Genomic DNA, 14,319 nt, shown 5'->3' on the forward strand with positions numbered 1-14,319 from the left:
TCTTTTATAAATGAGTATTTATTAAGTGAGACTTTATCTCATCTCTCCAATTAGCGTCACTTTTACTTCTTTCTTGTCAATGGCTGCTGCTTTAACATGTCACACGTCTGTTGATGAAATGGTAGACGAAGGTATGGTATGTGGATGAGCCAGCAACGGCCATAGGGGTCGCTGGAGCTTTCGACTGTACAGGGGGCCACAGTTCATCTCGCACCCGTCGCGGCAGCAGCGTCCGATTGCCAATTGCTTAGAAGCGCACGGCCGCGTGGCTTTCAAGGCGTTCACGGGTCACGGGTGACAGCCGTCGATCAGCGAACGCGGCCACGGCTTCATCAAGCCTCTGGGACCGCAACTCAATCATCCACGCGGTATAATAGGACGGCTCTTTCTAATGGGAAAATTTCCGGATCTGCGGGGTCAAACCCGACTCATTTACATTCTCATTCTAATTGAAACTCCTCAATTAACGACCGCAGTCTTCAACTGCTCATGGGCTAAGCTGACAGCCGCAGACAGAGTGAAATGAGTCTCAGGTAAGGATTTTTAGTTCGTAATGATACGTTCTCCCCTTCGAGGTAATTTGAATACCACTCATATCCACGGAATCTTAATAACGGTTCCCGCATCAGTTGCTCACATTGTAAGTTTCATGGTTAAAATATCCATTAAAATTTTATTATAATTTATAAACAGCCAAGAACAGCGTCGATTCAATAATTCCTAATTTGGCGTCATTCTTTCGGAAAATTATTTTTTTTTTCAAAAATAAAATGAAAGAAGTAGTTAAGTGTTAGCTTTCATAATTTGTCACAAAATGGAAGTTATTTAGATCAAACATCTCACATAATTACATCTTTCATTTGGCCAAGAAGACTTCGATGAAGATTCCGTTAACTTTGAGACATGCTCATCTCATTATGACAAAGAAAGTCCCGCTTTCTTATAGTTTACGGAGGGCTAAGGCACACAGCGCGGTTCTACAATGATTTACTCTCTATTAGTAAATATAAAGTTGTGGATAATTTTCTGAGTGTATGGCAAGGTATCAATATTTAATTGAACTCTGAAGATAATACATAATGGATTGAAACCTGTAGTGGAGTGAAATTTGATTATTTTAGAAAAATTGCCATTACTTTTACTTAGCAAATATGATGGCATTCAAACTGATTGAGCCTAAAAAAAACTCTCACTCTGGTCACATGATGTTTTCATGCATTTGAAAAATACAACAAGAATTTTAAACGAAATTTGTCCCGTTATCCTTGCGTATATATTTCCTTCCAGCTGCAAGGACTCTCTCTTCAAAGGAAATGGATTGAATAAAGTCAAATACGGTAAAGTGAATCCAGGAGCATAACGGCTGTTTCATTGAAAACAGCATCTTCCTCCGCTGTGCACAATACGTCTACGGCAAGATATGACCCGTCCGTGCACGCTCCGTGACATCCAAGGGACACGGATTGGCGATCTGCTGATTCTGTGGGGCAGTGGGGGGCGAGCAATGGGGAGTGCGGGGGAGAAAGGATCTGGCCGTATGCAACGGAGCGGACAGGATTGATGGTCCAGCAGGGAGAGGAGGAGGTGGGAATGGAGGTGAGATGGAGCCCACAACATACATACATGAGAGATGTGGATGATGGCTTGGGAGGAATCGGCAGACGGCGAAAGACGACAAGAAAGATGAGAAATGACAGTAAACCCAACAAAATTACTTTGTACACTCATTTAGTCTCTCACTCACTCAGCGGTTAACCCCTCAACTCAACGTGAGTGCATTAAAAATAGTTTTTCATCATATTGCCTCATTGCCATCATTCATTATGCCTCTCATTCGGTACCCTATGTCACACCAATCGCACCGGTGCAAAGAAAAGATTGTTCTTTGAAGACTACTGTCAAACGAAGCATTAATTTTCTCCTCTCTAAATAAAACGTGTTTCAAAAATTGCACTTCTTCCTTTGAAATACCTACAGATATATCAGTGACTATTTTCGATTTAGTTACCTTTATTTTAAGGGACTAGATTATCATTGGTTACGGTTGCTAACTCTCTGTGAGCAGGGCATATTGTTTATGAGTGAGCGATTGAGAGGCACCATGAGTCAGCAGTTTTAAAAGGATAAATTCTGATCTTTCATTACAAGCCTTCGGTGGGTACCCCCCTTCGCCACATACTTCCCTCCTGTGCAAGGACGAGGAGAGGCTTATCATTTATCACTGTATTATGTTAGATGTTACAATCATTATACAGTAGCACATTAGAAAGAATACAAGGAAATGAAAAGGATTATATTCTATGCTTCTATTCCTTCACCGGCGAAAAAGTGTTCTTTACACCCAGAAAAAATGATCTTAGCGAATTTGCATCTCAAAAATATTTATTCATTTAGTGTTATGTTTTGAAAGATATGAATTGTCAATATTATCCACCATAAAAATAATGAACTTGAATGTAAAATAGGACGATTAGACACCGTAATCCAATAATCCCATACATTTCCAAGTATTTAAAAAAGCTAGTAACGCTGAATGCACGATTCGAAGAAAATTATTTTTCGATTATCCCTCCCCTGCGAACCAAATATTCCCCTTGACCTTTAGCACTATACTATTACTCGCTGGAGTCAAAGACAATCCCAAAGCGTGGACCTATAAGAAGTGTCACATTCCGAAGATATTTTCTCCGATATGAAACGGGAGGGACTCTTGGAACACAAAGAAAAACTGAAGAGCAATATCCACCGAGGGTTTCCCAGCGTTGACTGCGGTCGAGAAGTCAATAGCAAGAGGAGGCACTTCAAAGCGCAAGGGGAAATGAAACATCTGAAGTACTTACTTTAAACGAAACTCTTCCTAAATGTTTCCTATTATGTTTTATGTTTTCATTTTATAGAGGATTTGGCCGTGTACCTTTAAAAATATCCGATTGGAGGTTCACGGCTCACATGAAAGCGTCACGTTTAACTTTTGAGAACACTGATAAGAATATATGAGGGGTCTGACCTCCTGAAATCACCTCGACCTAGGACTTATTGAGGTCGTCTATTATAGACGGGAAAAACCAATTCATGTATCTATCCGTTGGTTAATTGACTCTCAAATGCTATAGATTTTTCGGAAATACTCTCAGTACTCTCAAAGAAGCTGAAATATTAACGAATAAAATATGTAATTGAAATAACACATCACATTTATCTCGAATATAAAAAAAGTAGATATCACGTATGGTAATGGTAACAGGTACGTCTAAAATCGAAAGTTGCTAGATCATATGTTTGAATAAAAAGTGTCGAAAACGAAAGCAAGCATTCCATTCTTGAAAATATCGGCTAGACATTCAAGTGACGTAGGTGCTGCAGCACAAAACTGCAGCACAAGCAGCAATGGCTCATCGCGGGAAAGCGGCAAACTTATAGGGGTATGATTATACTGGCAGTGTACCCACCCTTGAGCGCTAGGACTTTGAGGATAAAGTCGGGGAGACAATGGGGTTGACGAGGAAGGGGAAAGGCTGCTCACGCATAGTCGATGCAAACACGATCTTGAGGGGTGTTTTTTGGAGTACAAAGGCGCAGAGAAGGAATTTATGTATGGAGGGCGACTCTTAACCTTGGAGATTGGATGGAAGGCGTCGAGCAGGCAGGCAGGTTTAGTTCCCCTCGCCACCACTCCGGAGGGAAGGGTGCGCGCGTTGAGTGGTAATTGGCTGCGCTCGCTTCAAACAAAAGAACATCTCATTCCGAGAATGGCGTCTCGAGAAAGGATTTCAAAGGGCCCTTCAACTTTTGAGATATAAATAAAACTCTCATGCTCGCTTTCACGTTTTCGTTCTCTCCGACTACAACACCACACAAACGACTCCAAATGGGATAATGAGCAATGAATCACATGTGAGTAGTTGGTATGCTATGTAGCGCGCTGGCCTATTACTCAGCAAATGGCCTTGGGTTCGAATTCGACGGGGTGCAGCATTCGAAAGTGCCAAACCCAATAGCGTTGCCTCACGGGAGGGCCAAAGGACAAAGGCCTGTTCCGAAAGGGAATGCCAACGGCTCAAGTGCTTCATCCAGGAGAAATTTCAATTCTTACCGAACGAAATCAACCTCCGAGTAGACACAATGAAGAATTGAGATGATTCTTAATGATCCATTTGTCGCATCCGTTTTCATCACCAAGCATTTTTTAGAGATTAAGTGTAGTACCTTAAAATATATGATGATATCATGGTGATGTTACCATGAAGCTTTACCGTAAAGAGTAAGGTTGTACGATTGTCAATGTAAATATAAGTGGATAATCAAATATTAAAAAATTAATATTTCGATTATCTAAACTCTTCTTCAAATTATAGTCAATTATTACTGAAATAATCCCAAAAAACCTCATAGTTATGCGGATTTGTGAAGCATTACCAGCTAGGGATCTGAGGCGCAAGGTAATAGTAGTTGGAGAAATTGCAATATTCGGGCAGAAATTTCGAGGAAAATGGTTGCGAGAGTAATGACATCAAGATCCTTGAATCAGCAAAAGGAGTCTTTCATGAATAGGAAAGATATGATAGCTGCCATGTTATCTAAGACCGAGGGAAAGGACTGCGGTGAGTATGAACGGGAGTGTGGTGCTTTATGGCGCGGAAACGTGGACAATTAGGAAGGAATGCGAGAGAAGACTGGAGGCACTCGAGGTGTGGGTGCGGACAAGAAAGGAGAAAGTGAAGTGGACAGAAAGCAGGGGAAATGACGAAGTGCAGGATATGGTGGGTGAGGAGAGGCAGCTTCTTCATGAAATACGGAGGAGACAGAAGGTATGGAGTGCTCGAGTGAGAAGCGGGGAGGGGACGTTAAAAACATTGCAAACGGGAAAAATGTTAGGTAAACAAGAGAAGGGGAGGAAGGAAGAGAATAAGATGTTTTAGATAGACTGAAAGAGAGTATGTCTTATTTTAAATTGAAGGGAAGAAGTCCTTCAAGAGAAGGGCTGCTGCCAGAATACCCCATGCAAACCTACTTTACTTGGTTGAATACTTACTACTTAATAAAATTATACGTAGCCTTTAATTCGGTATGAAAGGTATTATATGAGTCTGATTGTATTAAATCGTCCCCAGAGACTTCAGGAAATAAGAAAGATGTACATAATAGCCTTCAAAGCGTCGGATACGATGGATTCTCTCACCCGGGTGGGATGCCCGCGAAATTAATTCACAGGGAAGGTCCACGATTATTCTTTCATTTGAAACATGGGTCGGAAATAAATGGATAAAAGGAAAAAACCGGACAAAATGAACTTGTGTTTTCTCAATCCAGGATGGTAAGCGATTTTCATGTACATACAATCCACCAGTGATCTATGCATACCATTATGCCAATCCTTTCATATATTTTTCTCTCAATGGCAATAGGCAGCGAGTAAAATATTTACATGTATCATAAAAATGGCAAATACTCAATTTTATCCTCAAATATATAAATAAAGCATGATGAGTTCGAAATCAAGCTTGCTCTGAAATATTTTCGGAAAATAATTGTACTAAAGGTGAATGAATTACATCATATAGCTTATTTATTTACGATAAATAGTGGCTTCCGTGATTTTGGTCATTGTCAGCAGAGAATGCTAAAAAAATGGCGAAACAACAATTCTGACCTTGTTTTGCACATTGAGTACTACCTATTTTTCTTCCATTTTTGAGCATCATCAATTGTTTTATTAGCCTCACTTTCAGCTGGTAGAAATGGATGCGATCACCTGGCAACAATCCACAAACGAATTCATCAAGGCCATAGTGGGGTCACGATGCCACGACCGCCGATTGGAGCATTGGTTATGGATTAGGGCTCGTGGGGAATGCTAGTGGTGGTCCCGTGAAGTAGGTACCTACTTCCAACATTTGTGGGGCAAGAAACGGGCGGCCCAATCCGCCGCAGTCAATATTAACGCAGGACCCGTTCACTGCACGGCCGAGAATTCGCTGAGGTAGAGGCATGGGAGTCGCTGATGCGGCCGGAGCGAACGATGCGTCGGTGAGACCACTGTTAATAGGTTCATTGTAGAGCGCTTCGTTCCTCGGCAAAGCAGAATTCTGGCCAACGCGAGAGATGGAAGCTGAGCATAAGTAAAGAAGCTGCGATGCGCCGACAAAACTCATACCAACATACCATTTCCCTGACCTACGATTAGAATCAATGGCAAAAACACTTGTACATCTGGTTTTCGAAGAAATTAATAACAAATTAAATGGTCAAATAAAATATATTCATTCCGGTAGTGTAAAAAATCGCATAAGGTATACAAAAACTACAAAACGTGAATTTAAGCAGTCTTTTTTTATCCGAGACAAACTCACATTATAAACGAAACTTGTAATTGAATTGCTATAATTGCTGAAATTTGATCATCGTTGGTCAACCCAGAGATAAAGCCAATTAATGTGACTTTTGTCAATGAGACTAGTGGTAGTAATTATATTTTACAATGCTGATGTATTTGAAGTAGTTCTCTTCCTTTGCTAACTGCTCCTTCCAAATCAGTATACATAATACCAATACTTTTCATCTCAAGGCTGGATGGCGATACTTGGTGGAACTTAGTGACAGGAAACATAATAAAAGATAAATACAACAGGAACATACAACAGTATATCATTTATTAAGTTTCCAGCCAATATTTTGCCAAAAAAACTCCGTTACAAGCTGAAGGCTTTCTTTCTATTTTCTCTCCCTTTTTTGTAGCCTTAAGATCCTTTAATTTCTCCAAAAATATATGTGTTCCAAAAACAAATATTCTTTAACTTCACTAAAGGTACCTATATAAATAACTGGGGATTAGGGTGAGCGAACTATGCGTTTGTCCAATGTATGTTTAAAAATGAATAAATTAAGATACTGAAGTAGAAAATAGCCAAAATGGTCACACAGTAATGTTTATAACTCCAAATTGGCGAGGTGGATAAGTATTTGGGACAAAGTTGAGTTTCTTTGAACCCTCAGGGATAACATTTCTTTTCAAAACTTCCCTATAATCGTGGCGAGTTAAAAAAAAAAAAAACAGTCTTTTGATGCGGTCAGATTAACGCCCTTTCCCTTCCACTCCAACCACTGCTGTTCCAGCCGTAACCCAGAAATCATATATCCTTTGACTTTAAATTTCTGTTTCACACCTGGAAATCCGCCCTGCCAAAGAGAATCATTGATTCTCCGTTAAAAGGCCTCACTTTCCCTTTTCTGAATGGCTATCACCTTTACAGCTCACCATCTGCTCTGACCTTAGCTTCCAGCACATTCCGACCACGAGATTTAAATACAGGTCAAGCCTCGCGAAAAAGATGAAACAGCTCAGAGTTGCTGCAACATTTGCACAAATTACAACTCAATTGAAGCTAAACCCTTACCTTTATTTTCATTTTTATGATTACAAGATTATTATGGTTAAAGCTTTTAAACGAGGTTTTTGAGCGATTGATGGTGTTAGGAAAGAGAATTATTCGAAATTCATTCCTTAAACTAAGCTTTTTTCTCAATGTATACTATAGCTTAAAATATTATCCATTTCAGATGTTATTATAAGCTGAAAATAACTGAAATTTTGAGATTAAAAAGGGATAAAAACTGTTGCTCGAAGAAAAGAAAATAAATGACAGTGATAGAATAACACATCTAATTGGTGAGTACTTGTTGCCTGCGTGGAATATCCAAAAATTCATATCGCCCCGCATCATGTTCATGACGATGCCAAAATGAAATAAAATTAAATTTGCGGCCGAAATCATAGAACGCATAGCACCAAGTCAACGCAAAAAAAATGTGATGGACAGAGAGAAACAAGCGAAATGGTAAATCCAACTGAAAACCTTACCTTAATCTAATCGTACCCAGCTTCAATGACAGATATTCGTCGTCATTTACCGATGAAATAAAAAGTCACGGTATTCGAAACCCATGCGCTATTCTCGGCGGAGAAATCTATCTTTTCTTCGCACCTTTGCAGCATTAATAACTCTATTCGAGGTGGGAAGATATGGTTAAAGCTATCAAAAGGCCGAGTGAGATTGACGCGAGAGCCTTCATCTCCACTTTCGACGATCTTTCTCTAGCGACTCGCTTCAATATATCCCTGCTATCTGGAAAGCGTTCGCGCAGCCAACCAAGAGAATGAACCCCCGTTTAGACACCCTTTCAACCCCATTCTCCCCTAATTCCCCGACCATTCTATTCAACCCGTAATTCCAATCCTATTAAGCTCCCGTGCCGAATTGCAATTAGCACACCACGCGGCTTTTAACGATTCCATAAACCACTCACAAAGAGTCTCCTCCCTCTAGACTTCCATTTTGAGCTGCGATGGGCACGCATTGGGTCTTGCCCTGAATATGCATCGCCGATAGAGAGCGGTATGAATGGCCTCCAGAATGAGCAGTTGTCACCCGCTGCCTGGATCCCGTTGGCTGCCTGAGGGAATTCCATCGCGGATTATCGTGGCTAAAACTGAGGGCGCACGGCACTGCGACCGATGTCGTAAAACGGGTCTAAACTGGGGCGCACGTTAAATGCACGTCGATATGATGAGCTGCAATACTGCATCGAAAAAGGATGATCATACGAAAAGAAAAATATAAATGGAAGAGATTTTTCAGGCTCCACTTATAAACTTTATTTTTACCCGTATTTCATTCATACCTGTGATCTATAGGAGACTATTTTCTGTTTTACGATTGAGGCCATAAAACTCACCTTACCTGTTCTGTGTATTTCCCACACTACACAAATTATTCAATACTTTTGTATCACAGTCAAATGGAATGATGTGCAAGGATGGAAACGCATCGTGTGTTCAAGTATGTGGAGCGTTCAATATGTCCAGAGAAATAACTCTCTTGGTATCAAAAAATAATGCTTACCTGAAAGTAGCACTTGTGAATAGCATGCTGTTAAAGTTTAAGCTGTATCCATTCCATAGATTCATTGTTGCTGCCGATTGTAGGGAACAACTTTCATTTGTTTATAAAAATGAATGAAAGGAAGTCTTGTGAGGTGATCAAACACTTTCTTTTGAAAGGGTTAACGCTAAAGGAAAACAAAGCAGTCAGGGCTGATGACGATGGACGACACGACCATCGAAACGTCGGCAGAGATGGAGAACCTTATCCGGTGGGAAACCCAAAATAACTTCAACAACATCATTCGCCGGGAAAACCTCAGATCTTTCTTCAAAACAAAGCATTGTTGCAAAAGTTCATGGCACTTATGCTTTTGTGCTTGCCACTACTCACAATTGGGTTGATGAATTTAAACTAGGCTTTCCTTTCTTGCTCACAAACTAGTTGCATGGGTATATGTTTCTGATTGAAAAATTAAATTAAAGCTCAAAAAATGCATTATAATTTATTTGACATTAACTGTCAAAGTAGCTTTCGTCGTAGATTTTTAATAAAAAAATTGTATAAGAAGTTAGGTATGGTAATGTAAGGAGTATATGTTTTTATATAAGTGATATCAAAAATTAATGGAGAAGTTAAACTGTAAATTGTAAAGATTTACATTGCAATTGAGTACTTAGGACTTGAAGTCGTTGTATATCTACTCAGTGTTTGCAAAACATTAATATTTAAGTGTAAAAATTAATGAAAAATTGTAGCCTATTCTTTCAACTTTAAAGCGATCGAAGTATTAAGCATGGTAGATTTCTATTACACAAGAAGATATCTTTTAAAAAAATATATTTAAAACACTATTTTAAAGAGACATTTTGTAACTTAGTTTGAAAAGACTATGCTCTTGAATTTACCTAAAAGGTTTTGTCTATTTTTCAATCTACGGTCTGACAGAGATTGCCATCCGAGTTTATCGAAGAGGTCAGTTACACTAACAAGACCTTCGTAACGACTTTTCACATACCTGGAAGCTCTTCTTTGCATGCGTCCTAACTCTGTTATTAAGCCTTTTTCATGAGGGTCCTAAAATGTGAAAGCGTATTCCAAATGGGGTCTTACGAGGGAAAAGTAGCTAATTTCTCTCCCTTCGTCGTCGCACTTTCCCTATATTCTATAAAAACCCAATTTACGATTCCCTTGACCTATTATTTCCCGAATATGTTTATTCCACTATAGATCATAATTGAGTCTAACTCCCAGATATTACACGGATTCAACGTTCTTTATTTGGGTGCCCCAAATTATGTTGCTATGTTGTGGGGATTTATTCTTTGTCCAGAAATTCACTACTAGGAATTTTTTTTTTCAAATTTAATTCTGTCATGTATCGCACCACGCTTAGATAGCAGCAAGGTCGTTTATTAGTTAATCCCTATCTTGCTGGAACGGTTTTCCCTGTAAACCACAGCATCGTCCGCAAATAATCGTAGCATAATGTGTACTACTTCGCCAATGCCGTTTATATAAAGAAGGAATAGGAGTGGGCCCATGACACTACCCTGAGGAACGCCAGAAGTGACTCTAACCTCGTTGGAGACTGCACCGTCTAATACTACTCTTTGGACGCGGTTGCGCAAAAGTTCTCATATCCAGGAAATGACATCTTCATATAGTCCACAGGATTTCAGTTTTATTATTAACTTTCCTTGGGGTACTTTATTAAATGCTTTTTTAAAATCAAGTAAAATCGCGTCTACTGGAATGTCTACTCCGGAGAATAAAATATAGCGGGCGAAAGGGCTAACTGGGTTTCGTATGATCTACTTTTCCTTAATCCATGTTGAATTCTCATGAACAAGTTTAGCGCGTTAAAGTGTTTCATTACTGACCTAACTACGATGTGTTCAAGGACTTCGCATGAGATGGACATTAAAGATATCGGTCTATAATTAGATGGCAGTTCCTTGTCTCCACTTTTGAATATTGGCGTTACATTAGCAATTTTCCAGTCATTAGGTACTTCATGTTGCTAATAAATTTACTGAATACCAAGGGCAATTTCTGAGGCTATCTATCCATAGTTGTAAACAAGGTAAAAGAGTGGTTTCAATTACAATAATTGCCTACGAATATAATTCCGCAAAAAGTCACGAGAATGATATTGTAGATATATAAACACATAATAATCGAGGGATATTACTTTCAATATCATACAGAAATGTTTCAGACTTTACCGACTAGTAATGATTTGAATTTGTAGTAGAAATGTTATCCATTGCAAAAGAGTCACATGATTAGCATGATGCGATTTGGAACTAATTTCATGCAAGTCCAAGAAGAGGAGACTTTAGCCCTTTTATATGATGCAAATTCCAGTGCTCGCATCATATTTTTGCCTAAAGCATGGGAAAGACGGTAATTGAGTTTTTAACATTTTTACTAATAAAATTTGCATTTTTTATAATTCGTCTCTTTTAAATTGAAGCCAAATTCAGTAACTAATATAAAGGTAATATACTCACTTGATAACTAGGTATTAATTTGACTTAAATGGGACCCGGTGAAAGTTAATAACGCTTGTTAGTGCTACACCAAGTGTCCGCAAGCCTCTGCAACAGGTTGGAGTATGATAGCTGCTTTTCTCAAAGGCGCATCAAACAGGGCTCTATAAATGCAAGGAAAAATACTCCCGAGTTTGATTTGCTTGAAATATGGTTTACTGTTTGGATCTAATATAGTCTTAAACCCTAAGGACTCATTCTTGGGTAGATATGAACAACGAATATCTGTAAATATGAATAAATTGAAGCAATGATTTCCAAAATGGGACAAGTCCACTTCGTAAGAAAGAGGGATGGACTCTTTTAAATATTGCTAAGGGGCTAACTGAGATTCTCCAATAATTTTTTTAAATGAATATATATATATTATAAAGAATAACAAAACAATGTATGGAAAAAAATTGGAGCTATTATTTTGGCCGACTTTATGAATTTTTAGGCAAGGATAAAGTGAATATTTTAGATGATAGGAAGTCAAAGTAACAGTAAAATTTATAAGAGAAAATATATCCGAAATCGGTTTTTCATTTTCCCCGCAATAGTCGCTGGGAAGATGAAAAAGACTGATAAAATGACTGCATGAGACAGTCAAAAATCCACTTTTGGAGATATTTTTCCTTCCTAAATTAATTGGACTTTGGATATCCCGTCTTCGGAGATATTCTCTATAGCCAATTTATATCTCAGATTAATTATTACTGACAAAACGACTGGTGTCAAACGTACACTGAAGTGAATGTTTGTGCTGTTTTGAATTGTATAGAATGCAATTCAATTGTAGAGGAGGCTGTAATATCCAGGAGTCATGCCGCTTGAGACAAAGAAGGCTCTTTTAAGAGCACTTGATGGAGAGAACTTGCGCATTTCTGAGCGACGACGATCACTTTTTCAGAGAAAGGAAAGGGGAGTAATGCCGGGGTGAGGTTTGAATTTTTCCCTCTCGTCGCACAGGGGGAGGGAAGGCCTTTTACCCTCAAACGAGCTCCACTCTCGGAAACGGCGGGGTTCCACCCTAAGGGAGGGGTGGGGAGCAAATTGGCCCTTCTATCGCCAGAAACAAAGGCGGCCCTTATAATCGCGTGTACACAGCGAGGCTAAGCGGATGAATCGGGGTTGCGGCAAAAGGCTGAAAGCGAATGCTGAGGCATACGGCATGAGTGTATCAGCGCGCTCGCTTTTATCAATAAAATATAAATCCCCTCTCGATGATCTGTAGAAATGCATCCGTAGGGCCTTTTAATCAGTAAATTCTTAACCAGCATATGCGATAACTACAGAGTTTCGGGTGAATATTACTTCAAACATATGAAAACTATGGATTGCAGGTATGAATAATAGTATTGTGTACACTTTGCATAGTTAATAGATGCGGGATATAAATCCCCTTTTGATGATCAATAAAAATGAATCCCTAAGGCTCTTTCACCGCTTAATTTTTAACCAGCATATGCAATCACTATAGATGTTTAGATGAGTCTTGAATCAAGCCATAAGACATACATGAATCCCGTGAATGGAAATAAATGTTGCTTGTGTACAAATATTTCACTTGATAATAAAATAATTATTGTTTTTCAGCCTTCAAAGTCTTACAAGAGAGGCAATATTAAAGTATCATAATACTCTTTTATGGGGTTAATATTTGTCTTATGCCTTGCATTAAGACTCGGCCGAACATCTGTAGCTATTGCATTTGCTGGTTAGTAAATTAGTCTCAATCAAGATTAAAAAAGGCCTCAAAGGGTACTACCACTATTTTCGGTATATGAGGGCGATATGCTTGGAAAAAAAGTAAGATCGATCCGCAATATTCTTGGAAGTTGCACATTCTTTCAATAAATTTAGAAACAGGTATTTTTTAAATATTCGGGGAAGATGATAAGTGCTATGAGACTCATGAACATCACACTCCAGAATAACGAGGGCAAAAGAGATGGCTGAAACGTTTCGGGTATAAAACGGCATACATTCAGGTGAGACAACATCATAAGTGAAGTCACGCGTATTAAAAAGTTTTAATTAGATAAATTACCTCACAGTAAAAGATTGGGAGGTGAGATACTGTATAAAGCCCAGTGGCGTAAACCGACTTTTGGTAAGCCACCAACTCCTGGATCAGACACTGACAACTGCCCCGTCGACATTGTCGAGGATTCGACAAAATCGAGGCGTTCGTGAATAAGGCCCCATAGCTTTTAATCGATACATATCCACGGTTTACAAGACACAAGAATGAAGTCATTTGCATAAAGCAATTAAAATGAACTGTACTTTATTGCGTTCAATTCTACTATGGAACAAAATATTTTTATTTATAATTATTTAACATGAAAATAAACAAATGAAAAACCTTCAGTAAGTAAAATGTATTCAGCCGTAAATCTAGAATATGATTACATAACTAATAAAAATATTATAATAAATAATATAAATAAATTTAATGTTTGGCCCTTAGAAGTTGGAGAATTATAGCACATGCCCCATAGATAAACCGATTTTTTTTAATTCCTAACTACATGAAAGAGCAACGCTGAAATTTAATATAAACAGCATAAAGCTTGCGCAATGGCCCAGAAAATCAAAGACCAGTGGTTCAATACCCGGTCCAGGGGAATTTACTCATAGCAATTTTTTACAGAATGCCTAAAGTGAATGTGATTAAGGTAATGGAATAGTTTTAAACCTATTTTTTCCTACAACTTTGATGGGTTCCATTTTTGTGACAGGGTACTTTAATGCTGTGCATTGGAAGCGAATGGGCCAACTTTAAAACTAAATAATTTTTGCCACTCCTTTAACGTAGAGACTTTCAGATCATCACACAGTTTATCCGTGGAAGCGAATGGGCCAACTTTAAAACTAAATAATTTTTGCCACTCCTTTAA

At 38.7% G+C, this 14,319-nt stretch overlaps 1 protein-coding gene across 4 annotated transcripts in view; it reads right to left on the reverse strand.

The window, feature by feature from the left end:
- Positions 1–14,319, reverse strand: part of LOC124168473 (nucleolin-like) — an 817,942-nt gene that overhangs the window by 429,070 nt on the left and 374,553 nt on the right. The gene's annotated exons all lie outside the window — the stretch shown is intronic.

This window comes from Ischnura elegans, chromosome 11 (genome assembly GCF_921293095.1).
Source record: "Ischnura elegans chromosome 11, ioIscEleg1.1, whole genome shotgun sequence".
Taxonomy (NCBI): domain Eukaryota; kingdom Metazoa; phylum Arthropoda; class Insecta; order Odonata; family Coenagrionidae; genus Ischnura; species Ischnura elegans.